The following is a 12,540-nucleotide window of genomic DNA, read 5'->3' as shown; positions in this document are numbered from 1 at the left end:
AGTCTTTTGCTTGGAAACAAACTGGGTCAAGCCGTTTCCCAGACTGGGGACCCCTGCATGTACAATGAAGCTGCTGCTCCCAGCCGGGTCTGCAGTCCTAACTTCTCTCGGCTTCTGCCCCCCGCCCACCAGAGCCTGTGTCAAGCACAGCTTTGGCTTTCCCAACTCCAAGCCTTCACAGGTACTGTGGCTCTGCCTGGAAAGCCCTTTCCTTATGTGTAACAAAAGAGCCCAACGGATGCAAGGCTGATGGAGAGTGTGAGAGCAGTGGGTGAGCTCGGGCAGCACCACAGATGCTGCCTATGCCGCCTCCCTCTGTGGACCACATACATCCCTCCATCTTCCCTTGTTTACTGCGGTGAGCCGGAACACTCTTAGAGGAGACCACACTTTCCCCTGGCCTTGCTTGGAAGGCAACAATCTCATGTGAAACACATGGATTCCAAAGCACGACCTTGAAGCTGACGGTGGCCACTGGCTCTCACCTGTTGAACATGACTGGGGAAGTTGCCTAACCTCAGCCTCTATTGTCTCAGCTGCAGACGAGGCATAATGCAACACACCTCAGGGGACTGTGGTGAACATTGGTAAGCACTTGACATTAAGCAGCTGCTGCATAAGGAGTGGTCAGGAGTCGGGGCACAGCGGCACCAACAGGGACGACAGGGTGTTCTTGGCAAGGTAGACCCCTGGGCCTCAATGTCCTCACCGATCATGTAGAAAAGCTACAATTCCACTTCCATTGGGACTGGACTGGGGGATGTGCTGCCGTTGGAAGATCCCCCGAGTGGATACAACAGCAGCCATGGCGTGCACGCTGCTTGTCAGAGCAGGTGCTGTCAATAGCTCGCCTCACCTGTCTGCAGTCTCCATTCAGGGACGCTGCTGGGGATGCCAGCGCTGCTGTCCTCACCGTTGCTGTCACAGTCGCCTCCTTGCCGCCATCTCTGTCGCTGTCCCCAGCGTGCCCCACCCTCACCATCAGTCAAACACAGACCTTGAATGCTGCTCAGCTCTGGAAGACTTGGCCGGCCATGGTTTGCTCATGTTCTCCTGTGGCCGAATCACCTCACCGGGTTAACGTCTGAAACTTGGGACAAACTCAGCCAGTGGCTTTGAATGATCTCAGCAGAGTGTTTCCTGCTGGGAGCTGCCTTGGAATGTTCCAGGCAATGTGTCAAGCACATTCGCATTGTGCCTTGGCCAGAGCAGGGAAGGGCCCATTGTTTTGCCTCTGGTTATTTTTATTAACCCAGCATTCTGACTTTCAGAGCACCTTGGGGGCCGTGCGTGCTTCATGGTGGACAGTGCACTTCAGAAAACCACTGTTTCCTCCGAGAAGAGCAATTTGTGTTCCGCAAAGCACATTTTGGAGGCCGAAGTCCTAAGAGCTCCAGCTGACCCCACACAGGCCTCTTCCAAAACCCAATTCTTTCAGTCCAGCCATGCGGGATTCACAAGTAAACAGATCAGATATGGGTACGCAGGGTCTGCATATGCAAGTAAGTGGGCACGTATCTACACACCAGTAACTTCCATTGTCTGCCTGGACGTGTGCTTGCCAGTCCGGTGTGTGTGCCCACAGGGACACACAACACAAATGCTCCAGAGACAAGACAGGAGTGTCCTACTATGAGGCTGGCTTCTCCGGTGAGCACAAGTGTGGCCTCACAACTTGCATGTTTCTCATGCAAGTTAGTACTTTGATAAGTGCCATAACAGAGGAAATAAAGAAAACTCCCAGGCCAAGGAATCAGCATCGCGGTGCCCCTGTCCTCACGTTGCAGCTTGAGCTGTTTCCAGTCAAGGTTTGTGTGAGGGAGGACTGCAGGAGCCGTACTGTTAGCAGAAAACGTTAGCCGATCACATCCACTCTAGGGCCTGTTTCTGGACCACATGTTGGATCAAAGAGCATGGCCACTTTGAGAGGTTCTAAGTACTTTGTACTGCACATATTTCGTTGTCCGTGCTGCGTCTAGTGTGGCTTGGTTATTGGTTTCCCACTGGGAAATCTGGCCTTCTTTTTCTGCAGTCTCTCAACCAGTGTACACCACGGGTTGACACAAGCATGCTTTTGTATTTACAGTATGAACATGCATTCTATAGGATGAACATGCATCAGGGCCAAGTGAATGGCAGCCTGTTTCCTTCAAGTCCCTTTGGTGCAATCTCGGGAGACACAGAGCAGTGACCAAAACTGCCCCAGGGGCCACAGATCCCACACACCCAGCAGAGATCCAGGGAACCCACAAGGTTGCTGAAGAACACGGGGGACCAAAGGCAAGAGACACAGATGAGGGGTCCAGCCCCACCGGGTCCCAGTGTGAGCACGGGTGATATCAGAACACAGGTGCAGGTCCATTCCCCAAGTACCATGTGGTCTTCCTTACAGCCCGAGCTAAGGGCATCCTCATGACCCTGCAGGTGGAGCGCTCACCGGCCTTCTCTTCCCTCATGCACCAGCTCTCCTCGCCGGCCTAGGCTGATGCACCTGCTTGGGCCCCTGAACAACAGTGGCCCCATAGCCTAGGAGTGGGACCTCGGTTTCTGCAGGACACCCGATGTGCCCACGTGCCAGGGACTGGGGCAACCCAGTGCAAGGCCACCTAATCACCAGGGACACTGAGTGTGAATCAAAGTTTTTTTTTTTTAAAGATTTATTCATTTTATTACAGCAAGATATACACAGAGGAGGAGAGACAGAGAGGAAGATCTTCTGTCCGATGATTCACTCCCCAAGTGAGCTGCAACGGGCCGGTGTGCGCCGATCCGATGCCGGGAACCAGGAACCTCTTCCGGGTCTCCCATGCGGGTGCAGGGTCCCAATGCATTGGGCTGTCCTCGACTGCTTTGCCAGGCCACAAGCAGGGAGCTGGATGGGAAGTGGAGCTGCCGGGATTAGAACCGGCGCCCATATGGGATCCCGGCGTGTTCAAGGCGAGGACTTTAGCCGCTAGGCCACGCTGCCGGGCCCGTGAATCAAAGTTTTGAATCGCCCAAAAGGTGACAAATGCAAGTCCTTGCCTTTCTTTGCCCCTCTGCAGATGCCTGGTTGATGTAATCACAGCAATAAGGATGAAAGTATACTTCCCCCATGCCCTCTAATGTGACCCAAGATGCTGGGCACGGCTCAGGGAAGTGACCACCGCAGCTGCTGGGCGAGCCAGAGGTGCGCAAGTCAGTGAAGAACAGCTGCTGGCCACTGGCTGGCTAACTTGGGTCTGGGAGAGCAACCAGGCTGGCTAACTCGGGTCTGGGAGAGCCACCAGGCTGGGGGAGCAGCCAGGGCTCAGAAGCTGTCAAGTGGGCCACCTCTGCTGCCCAGACATCTCCGAGACTCCTACTGGGTAGAGAATGGCCAGGGAGAGCCACTGCTGGGCAGACCTGAGCTAAGTCCAACCTGTTTCCACTTGCTGCAGGGCCCTTCAGGGCAAGGGCACTGTTACCCAGAAGCTGTGGGTGCTGGAGCGCTCAGCCTCACTGCAGCATGAAACGTGCTAGGGATGAGCCCCAGAACACGAAGGTGCTCTTCCTGAGCAGATGGCTGGTGCTGACGCACAGCTGGCCCGAAACACTGCAGCCATGTGAGCTGGGAGACGTTCTCGCCCAGGGCCCTTGCACGACAGCTGTGACTGACCACCGAGATGCCCTCCAGGCCAGGCAGCCTGCATGTCCCTGGCCAGTGGCTTTGTGAGTCTGCTGACAGAGTGACACGTGTAGCATCCAGCAATTGGTCTAGGTGGCTTTGCCCGATGCACGGAGGAGCAGGGAGTGCACCGGGGACCTGGCATGATGGGGAGACAGGACAGGACAGAAAGACAGGAGACAGAAAGAACAGGACCTGGTGCAAGTGAACACACGTCCACACATATGTGCTAATGCACTGGCATGTTCGTGCACACAGAATCACAGGCATGTAATGTGTGCACACACATACAGACCTCCTAACATAGAATCACATGAACGCCAGGCTTGCACACCTGCCATCTGCACACATGTGCATGCATGTATGATTTCTTCCACGGTTTGCCATCACTTCAGCTCAGTTGATTCTGATGTCTAAAGAAACCAAGCACACTTTAAACTTAAGGAATACATGGAGGTGTGCCTAGGAAAGGGACCCGGGATTGGGGCACCATGTGACCAGGAGGGAAAAGTCAGGGGTTCCAGCAGGGAGGGTTGGGGAACTGCTGACCACAGCTGGGCCTGCCAGCGCCCTGAAAAGAGAGCCAGGGACTTTCCAGGGCTTCCTCGAGGTGTCTGTCTTGAAACCCCCATCCCCCACTCAGGGCGGGTCCAAGGCCCAAGGAGACACCCTGGGTGCAGCTCACACCACCTGCTTGGAACAGCTCCACCTCCACAGGGCTGGGGGAGGGTCTTCTTTCTCTTGCCTGTCACGGAGATCAAAAACAGTTGCTGCCATTGTCCTATGGTGGGAGAATCCTGAACAGCCCCCCACACACTGACTCCCAAGTGTTGGACACACAAGGATCAAGCCCTGTGTTCATTATTTTTATGAACATAGAATGAAATAACCCTTCCCAAAAGAAATCTCTAGAACAAAATATGAGACAGAACGAAGGCTGCTTTATCTACAGACTCATTTTCTTGGGAAAATCAGCAGCATGAAGCTCTGGGCAAGGGCAGGGTGCTATCTGTCTAATTAACGACTGGGCCCGAGGTCTAACAGCTCGGCCTTTGACACGGGGGCCGGGCCTGTCCCGGGCAGCGTCCCCTGCCTGGTGTTCCCAGAAGCCACCCTGGGAAGCAGAGCCGATCCCAAGGTCACGGAAGAACATCTGAGAAAACAAACAGGGCTGGGTTCACTGCCAAGCCCTGGCCACCCCGCATCGCCTCCCTCATCCTCAGAGTCGCGTTGGACGATGGGAGAGCTGGGAGAGCCGAAGAGCGCAACTCACACCATGTCCGCTCGCCACAGAGCGCACACTTGGGGCAGGCCGTCCTGGGCGTCAGCAGGTGCTGCTGCTCCTGGGAGGACGGGACCCAGAGTGCACACTTCAGGCAGGCCGTCCTGGGCGTCAGCAGGTGCTGCTGCTCCCGGGAGGACGGGACCCAGAGTGCACACTTCAGGCAGGCCGTCCTGGGCGTCAGCAGGTGCTGCTGCTCCCGGGAGGACGGAACCCGGAGTGCACACTTCGGGCAGGCCGTCCTGGGCGTCAGCAGGTGCTGCTGCTCCCGGGAGGACGGGACCCAGAGTGCACACTTCAGGCAGGCCGTCCTGGGCGTCAGCAGGTGCTGCTGCTCCCACCAGCCCTGGCTGCAGCAGCTTCAGAACTGCCCCACAGTTGTTACTCATAGGACCAGAAACACAATCCAGGCAGGCCCAGCTCCTGGCACACAGCCCTGGCTCCTCTCCCTGTCCTGTCTTCCTGGGGCTTCAGATAGCTTGCCATCTGCAGCTATCTGACATCCTCAAGAGCCTTCCTGCTGCAGGCGGCTAAGTAAGGCAGAACGGAGAAGGCACCTTGTCCAGCAGCAGCCAGTGCATGCGCCATCCTGGTTAGCGCCTCGTTCTGCCTGCACCGGTAAGAGGCAGCTCCAGGAGACAGCAGGTGTGTCCCCTTAGCCCGGAGGAGTGCAGATGCAGCCTGAGGAAGACCCAGCCACTCAGCCCATCTTGCGTCACTGTAACGGAGTACTCAAGGCTGGGTCCTGTGTGAAGCAAAGAGGCTAGTTTGGCTCAGTCCTGGAAGCCCCACACAGGCAACCAGCCTGCCTCGGCTCTGGCAGAGGCCTCGGGTCCAGTAGCAATCATGTGACCTTGTTCAAGGCCTGGCTCACCCCTTTTTAAATAAGATGTGCTGATTTGTTTGAGAGACAAAGTGACAGAGAGAAGGAAAGAAGCAGAATGAGAGATCAATATATGGACAGACACCAGCCACGGGGAAAAGCATCATTGCCCTCAGCCACAGAACACTGGACAGAGGGAGAGCTGCTCCAGTGTACTGCCAGGACCCCTGAGGAAGCCGCGATGTGCCCTGGGACGGGACCCCCGAGGAAGCCGCGATGTGCCCTGGGACGGGACCCCCGAGGAAGCCGCGATGTGCCCTGGGACGGGACCCCCGAGGAAGCCGCGATGTGCCCTGGGACGGGATTCCCAGCACAGACTGCATAGGGGTGAGGGATGGGGTGGGGCAAGCTGTGCTTGTGAGGAGTGAGATGTCGGGACAAAAGGAGAGCTTGAAAGGGAGGCGAGCCCAGGCTCCCTAACAGCTGGAGATTGTGACATGGTCCAGGCAGAGCCCAAGCACAGCCTCCACGTCCTCAACCACTTCAGTCAGAAATCCAAAAGGTCAAAGGATCCATGGATTAGATCAAGTTCGTTCATTCACTCATAGTTCCCAGAAACAGCTGAGGCTGAAGAGTGGGACATGGACATGTGTGATCATCTCAAAACATGGAAACTCCTACTGTCAGGTGCCATTCTAAGAATGGAATTTCAAATAATTTTGGAGAGGCAGAGAAATAGAGTCAGAGTTGCCCTTCACTGGTGCACCCTTCAAATGCCCGCAGAGGCCAGGGCTGCATCAGGGGCAGAGCAGAGCCAGGCCTTCCACATGGGCGGCAGGGACCCAGGACACAAGCTACCACCACTGCCTCGCAGGGCCTCTATGTGCAGGAAGCTGGAGCCAGGAAAACAAAGCCAGAATATTGCATGTGGCATCCAGGCATCTTAGCCACTAAGTTAAGTACTGTATAAGTCTTGAATCAGCTAACCCCCTTTCCCAGAGGGCAAATCTTGGGTTGTTTGGTAGTGGAATGTCTACTTTTATAAGCAAATGCTAGCAAGGTGGAGGAATCCACCGTGGGCGGAGGGTTTGTGGAGGGGTGGGCGGAGGGTTTGTGGAGGGGGGGGGAGGGTTTGTGGAGGGGTGGGGGGAGGGTTTGTGGAGGGGTGGGCGGAGGGTTTGTGGAGGGGTGGGCGGAGGGTTTGGGGAGGGGTGGGGGGAGGGTTTGGGGAGGGGTGGGCGGAGGGTTTGTGGGGGGGGGGATCCCAGTGCCTATGGGACTGTGTCACATAATGCAGTGTAATTAATAAAAAAAAGAAAACGCTAGACGGTTTTCTGGGTCGGGTTGTGTTGCCATACCTTGCCATCAGGGACAGATGTGGCACAGGCTGTTTGCACCTTCTCTGATGTTTGGTGCTGTCACTGTTTCAAAGGAATCAACGTGACAGATGCACAGGGCCCCCCTGTGGTTAAGCTCATGGGTCCTCAGTAATCCACGACATCAAATACTTCGCTTGCAACCGCGGTCCCTGCTGGAGAGCTGTCCCCTCCAGACTCCCATCCGGTGTCTAACAACAGCATTGCTGACTTTCAGGAGTTCCTACATATTCTAGATATTACTCTGGCTTTTAAAAAAAACTGTTCTAAATTTATTTCAGAAGCAAACAGATGGAAAGCAAGAAATGGAGAGACACACAGCGGGCTCCTGTCCACTGGTTCACTCCCCAAGGGCTTCCGACAGCCAAGCCAAGGCCAGGAGCAGCACCGAGCCAGGAGCTGGGAATGCAGTCCAGACCCTCCGAGGGGATGTCAGGGCCCCGTTTACTTGAGCCAGAGCCACAGGCCGGAGCCAGGAACCAACGCCAGGCACTCCAAAGTGGTGGGTGGACTCAGAACGCCTCCTCCCTCTACGCCTGTCTTCAACACGCGCCTTGCAAACAACTTCTCCTATTTGTAATCTGGCTACAACATCTCTGTGGTGCGTCTAGACTTAGGTGGGCCATTCTCTCTCTCCTTCTCTCTCTCTAATTCTGCCTTTCAAATAAATAAATCTTTTTTAAAAAAGAAAGAAGGTGCATTATGAAAAAACATTATGCCTGAATTTCAATTTGTTTGCACCATAATAAACCTATCTCTTCAACTGATTTTCACTCAGATTTTTTACTTACGGTTATATGTTGAAATGGAACCCTTTTCCTTTTATTTCCTACACTTTCTGTGAGACAAGAGAACACAGTCGCAACAATTCTTTGTCCCAGGCATAGCTGCAACTGGCTAAACCACACAAGTGGGTCAGCTGGGGTGGAAGAAGCCTGGCTCACGGCACGCGGGAGTCCGGACAAACCGCCTTCGGCACCCAGGCTTTGTTTACTCAGCAGTAACTCGAGTGTGCTGCCGAGTTCACGCTCCACACACAAACGGTATCCAGGACACAGCTAGCAAAATAACAAGAAATCGGCGGCAAAGTTTCTGAAATGCTTAAAATTACAGGAACTTCCAAAGAAAGAAACAAAAATATTGAGCCTGGCCAGTCATCCCCAGAGGTCACACTTGGAGTTTTTCTGCCAAGGGCATGCACACGGTCATCTGATTGATTGACTGCTTCTCAGAAACCAGCTGAAATCCACAGTGCAGCTGAGATATGGGGCATCACGCCTCCACCTGCCCAATGAGCAAAGAGGACCGGGCAACTGGGGCGCAAGGGGCTCACTGTGCTGGGGGCTATGGAAGGAGGGGCTCTCAGGGACACTTCAGAAGGCACGGTGCCCGCCTGCCCCGTGCCCGTGTATGTGAGAAGCACAGTCAAGCGGCAGAGGCACCACAGCCCTTCACCCCACCCTGCCGCCTTCGTTCCAAGGGCCAGGCTCTTCCCTCCAGCAGGTGCAGCTGCCTCTCCCAGCAATTGCCCCGAGCCTTCCACAAGGCGGACTATGTTGCCCCTGTCCGCCAGCAGCTAGGCTAGGCCAGGCCAGCAGGATGCCAGGCAGGGCACACCGGAGCATGAACTGCTGCCCCTGGCTTGCAGCTGCTGCAGCAGGAGGCCTAAAGGAGTGTGTCCGCTCCAGGCACTGGGGGCAGTATGCAAAGTGGGGTCTACAGCTCCCAGGGCCTCCTCCAGGGGCTCTCCCACCGTCTCCTGTGGAGCTGCACTGTGGGCAGCACAGCCCTGGATGTCCAGCCCAGCCCTACGGACACCATGGCCATGGACTTGCAGCCCAGCCCTGTGGGCACCTCGGACCCAGATGTGACAGATGCTAGCGCTCATGGCAATCCTGGGCTTGATTCTAGTGCCAACCAGCTGGCCCAGGCCCTAGGCTCTTCAGGTTGTGGCCAACAAGCATCACTGTCCACATTGAGCTGGGGACTGTCACTACCGGTTCCCAGATGGCCTCAGCTATCTCATTGCATCCAGGAACGGGTAACTAAGACACAGTGGAAGACTCTAGCCTCTCTTGAAATGTGCTAGACAGCCAAGAGGAGGGCAGTGGCACAGGGGGCAACACCTGCAGAGGTCCCATTGGGCTGGGTCCCGTGCTGGCCACCAGGATTAAGCATCACACCAATCTCACTTTACACACAGCAACCCCTACCTCCCTCCCTGCAGCCTGGCCCGTGGGACGCAGCTCTGGACTGTGAGTGCTCCCTGCAGCCTAGCCACCAGGATGCAGCTCTGGACTGTGAGTGCTCCCTGCAGCCTGGCCACCAGGATGCAGCTCTGGACTGTGAGTGCTCCCTGCAGCCTGGCCCGCAGGACGCAGCTCTGGACTGTGAGGAGGCCGACCCTGTGCATAGCTGTGCCGCAGGCATGGCTGGCTGGGAGAAGCTGATTGGCCACAGCAGTTTTCCATGGCAGACAGCAACCAGCAAGAGGATGTCTGAACTCACAGAAAGGTACAGTCAGAACCTCTGTGGGGCCAGGCTGGGGGTGAGGGAAATGCTGTGCTTTGCCAACCCCGTGTCTGGGAAATGGGCCGCTTGGTTTGGAAACCTCAGACGCAACACATATCTTGGGAGGATGCGGAGCAGTGGGGAGAGCAGCCCCAGACTGTTCACACGGGAAGGAGCTGACGGCGGGGACCACAGCGGGAGCTACACTTCTTTGTGGCCACGTCGGGGAAGTACTCTGCATGGCTGAGAGCCAGCTTGGAAGGAAACCTCTCGACAATCAAGAATGTCCTGTTCTGTGAGCTATTTCCTTGAACAGCTTGGAAGGAATAATAATGAAAAGAAACAGTAGTCGGCAGACTTGGCCAAGTGCAGGGGACGCTGGAACACAAGGCTGACAGCCAGAAGGTCCTGCTTCAAGCAGCAGGTTGCCTCCCTAGTTCCGTGTGAACGGAACTGGGCCGGGGACGCTTGGAGCCTGGCCCCCTGGTCGCATGTCAGCACACACCTGCCAGCCAGGCCCCATGCCCCACAGGGGTGGAAACACTACCAGCTCCCTGGTTTCTCTTCACATTCTCATAACCTGAGTCTGATGACCCTCAAAAATCAAGATGAAGCAACCAAAATCAAGACCGACATTCCGTTGACATGAAGAGTGCACAGGCACGCAGCATCCCAGGAACCGAACCTATGCCTACTTCAGAAACTGAGAACATGACACAAAAATGACGCAAGCGATGCCCCTATGCCTCACGGAGCCAAGCTACAGAACACAGCTCGCAGACTGAGGTGCTCAAAGGGCAGTGAAACTCACAGAAGTCAAAAGTCAAGATCCAGAGTACAGGGCAATCGCCCAGTGCATAGCCTCAGGGGGCCCAGACGGTCATCAACAACTCCAAGACACTGAAAGCCAGTATGTCAACTCAGTGCTGTCACTGCAGTCACCATCACATGGACGGGCAGGGCCAGAAAACCATCACTGACCCATATACTCGGTTATGAGGATAAAAATCCAAAGAGAAGAACTGAAAACACTTGGGGAATAGCGGCAGTGCAAGGTAGCTTGGGAACATCTCAGAGTCCTCCTTAAACATGTGCAAAGGGCCCAGAGCATGAACCCACGATCCTGCAGGCGAGCCCTGCACAGGAGGAGGCCCAAGAGCAGGCAGGACAGAGGCCAGGGAACTCCATGGAGTAGCGGCAAGGGACACGGTGCGGGGCGGGGGGGGGGGGAGGGGCACCTACTGGAGCCTATAGGACAAATGGGGCCAAGACAGCAGACAGCACAGTGTGGGCTCAGGGTGGGAACAGGGCCAGCATATGTAGCATGTGGGCTCAGGGTGGGAACAGGGGCCAGCACGTGCAGCGTGTGGGCTCAGGGTGGGAACAGGGGCCAGCATGTGCAGCGTGTGGGCTCAGGGTGGGAACAGGGGCCAGCATGTGCATACAAACACGTGAGGCACACGGGCAAGGCGAGTTGAGTCCCATCCTTTGCTTAGTTTTCTGGCAGTGTCTCTGTAAAGCCCCAAATTCAAACCCTGCTGGATGAGGCTATAGATGGGCACGTGGGCCTGCAAGTGGCTGTGCAACACTGCCAAGTCAGGACTAAGCCCCGTCTTCAGGGGTGGCAGTGACATGGGCCAGCCCGTGAGTTCCTTTTCTGGGAAGAGAGGGTCTGGCCTGCTGATTTCCATTGTTTTAAAAGATCGGCTAATCGGGCCCGGCAGCGTGGCCTAGCGGCTAAAGTCCTCGCCTTGAACGCCCAGGGATCCCATATGGGCGCCGGTTCTAATCCCGGCAGCTCTACTTCCCATCCAGCTCCCTGCTTGTGGCCTGGCAAAGCAGTCGAGGACGGCCCAAAGCTTTGGGACCCTGCACCCGCATGGGAGACCCGGAAGAGGTTCCTGGTTCCCGGCCTCGGATTGGCGCGCATCAGCCCGTTGCAGCTCACTTGGGGAGTGAATCATCGGACAGAAGATCTTCCTCTCTGTCTCTCCTCCTCTCTGTATATCTGACTTTGTAATAAAAATAAATCTTTAAAAAAAAAAAGATCGGCTAATCTAGTTTTCTCAAATAATGAGATAGATCAAACTAGTTCCTATGAGCAAGACAACTCTTAGAGTATAATTGCACTTGTGTGATCCCAGACACACAGCATATACAGCTCTCACAGCTTTTGCTCCTCTGGCTTGGTTGCACCTGAAAGTTAGTAAGAATGATTCTTGAACCCTTCCTCACCATGCTTACCCCGTTACTGTCCATCTTTAACCTCACAGTATTTCGGCCAACTGTCACAGTTCCCTCATGGGAAAGGGCCTCTAGGGACCACAGGTGAGGTGCACTCGCCGAGAGCTCCCATGCTGCGGGCGTGTGTCTGAATAGAAATGGCAGTGTTTGTAACCTTAGTTGACACAACGACCCATAACAGCATTTCTCTCCTTTACTCAGCAAATCCCAAGTTCAGGCTTCCTTCACAGTTCTGGTCACCCGGTCCCATCTGGAGGGGCCCGGCTCCTGTCTCTCCCAGTCTGCTGGAGCCAGAGCCGTTCAGCCCTGCCCCAGACCAGACCAGAAGGAACATAAGCAAGACGAGAGGGCCATGCCCCAGGCTGGGGCGGGTCAAGCCCCGCTAGACAAGGGTCCGACACCACCAGTGTTTGTTTGGTTTCACAGCATTGGCGACAGCCGCCGAGGGCCTGAGAGGGAGCAGCTGGTCTGAGCCCGCCCGCTGTCCACTCCAGTGCAGGGGGCGGAGGGCAGACCGACGCCGGAGGAAAGTGGGTCCCGATCCTCTGGCAGAGGGAGTTCCGTTGCCTGTGGACTTCCACGGAGATGGCCACATAACCCACAAGACCGCAGCACCGTCCAGGCCTCCATGGCTTAGTGCCAAAAAGGCCCTTTCGTG

The sequence above is a fragment of the Ochotona princeps genome, chromosome 20, assembly GCF_030435755.1.
Source record: "Ochotona princeps isolate mOchPri1 chromosome 20, mOchPri1.hap1, whole genome shotgun sequence".
In the NCBI taxonomy this organism is placed as follows: Eukaryota; Metazoa; Chordata; class Mammalia; order Lagomorpha; family Ochotonidae; genus Ochotona; species Ochotona princeps.
Note: the sequence above shows the minus strand (reverse complement) of the source record.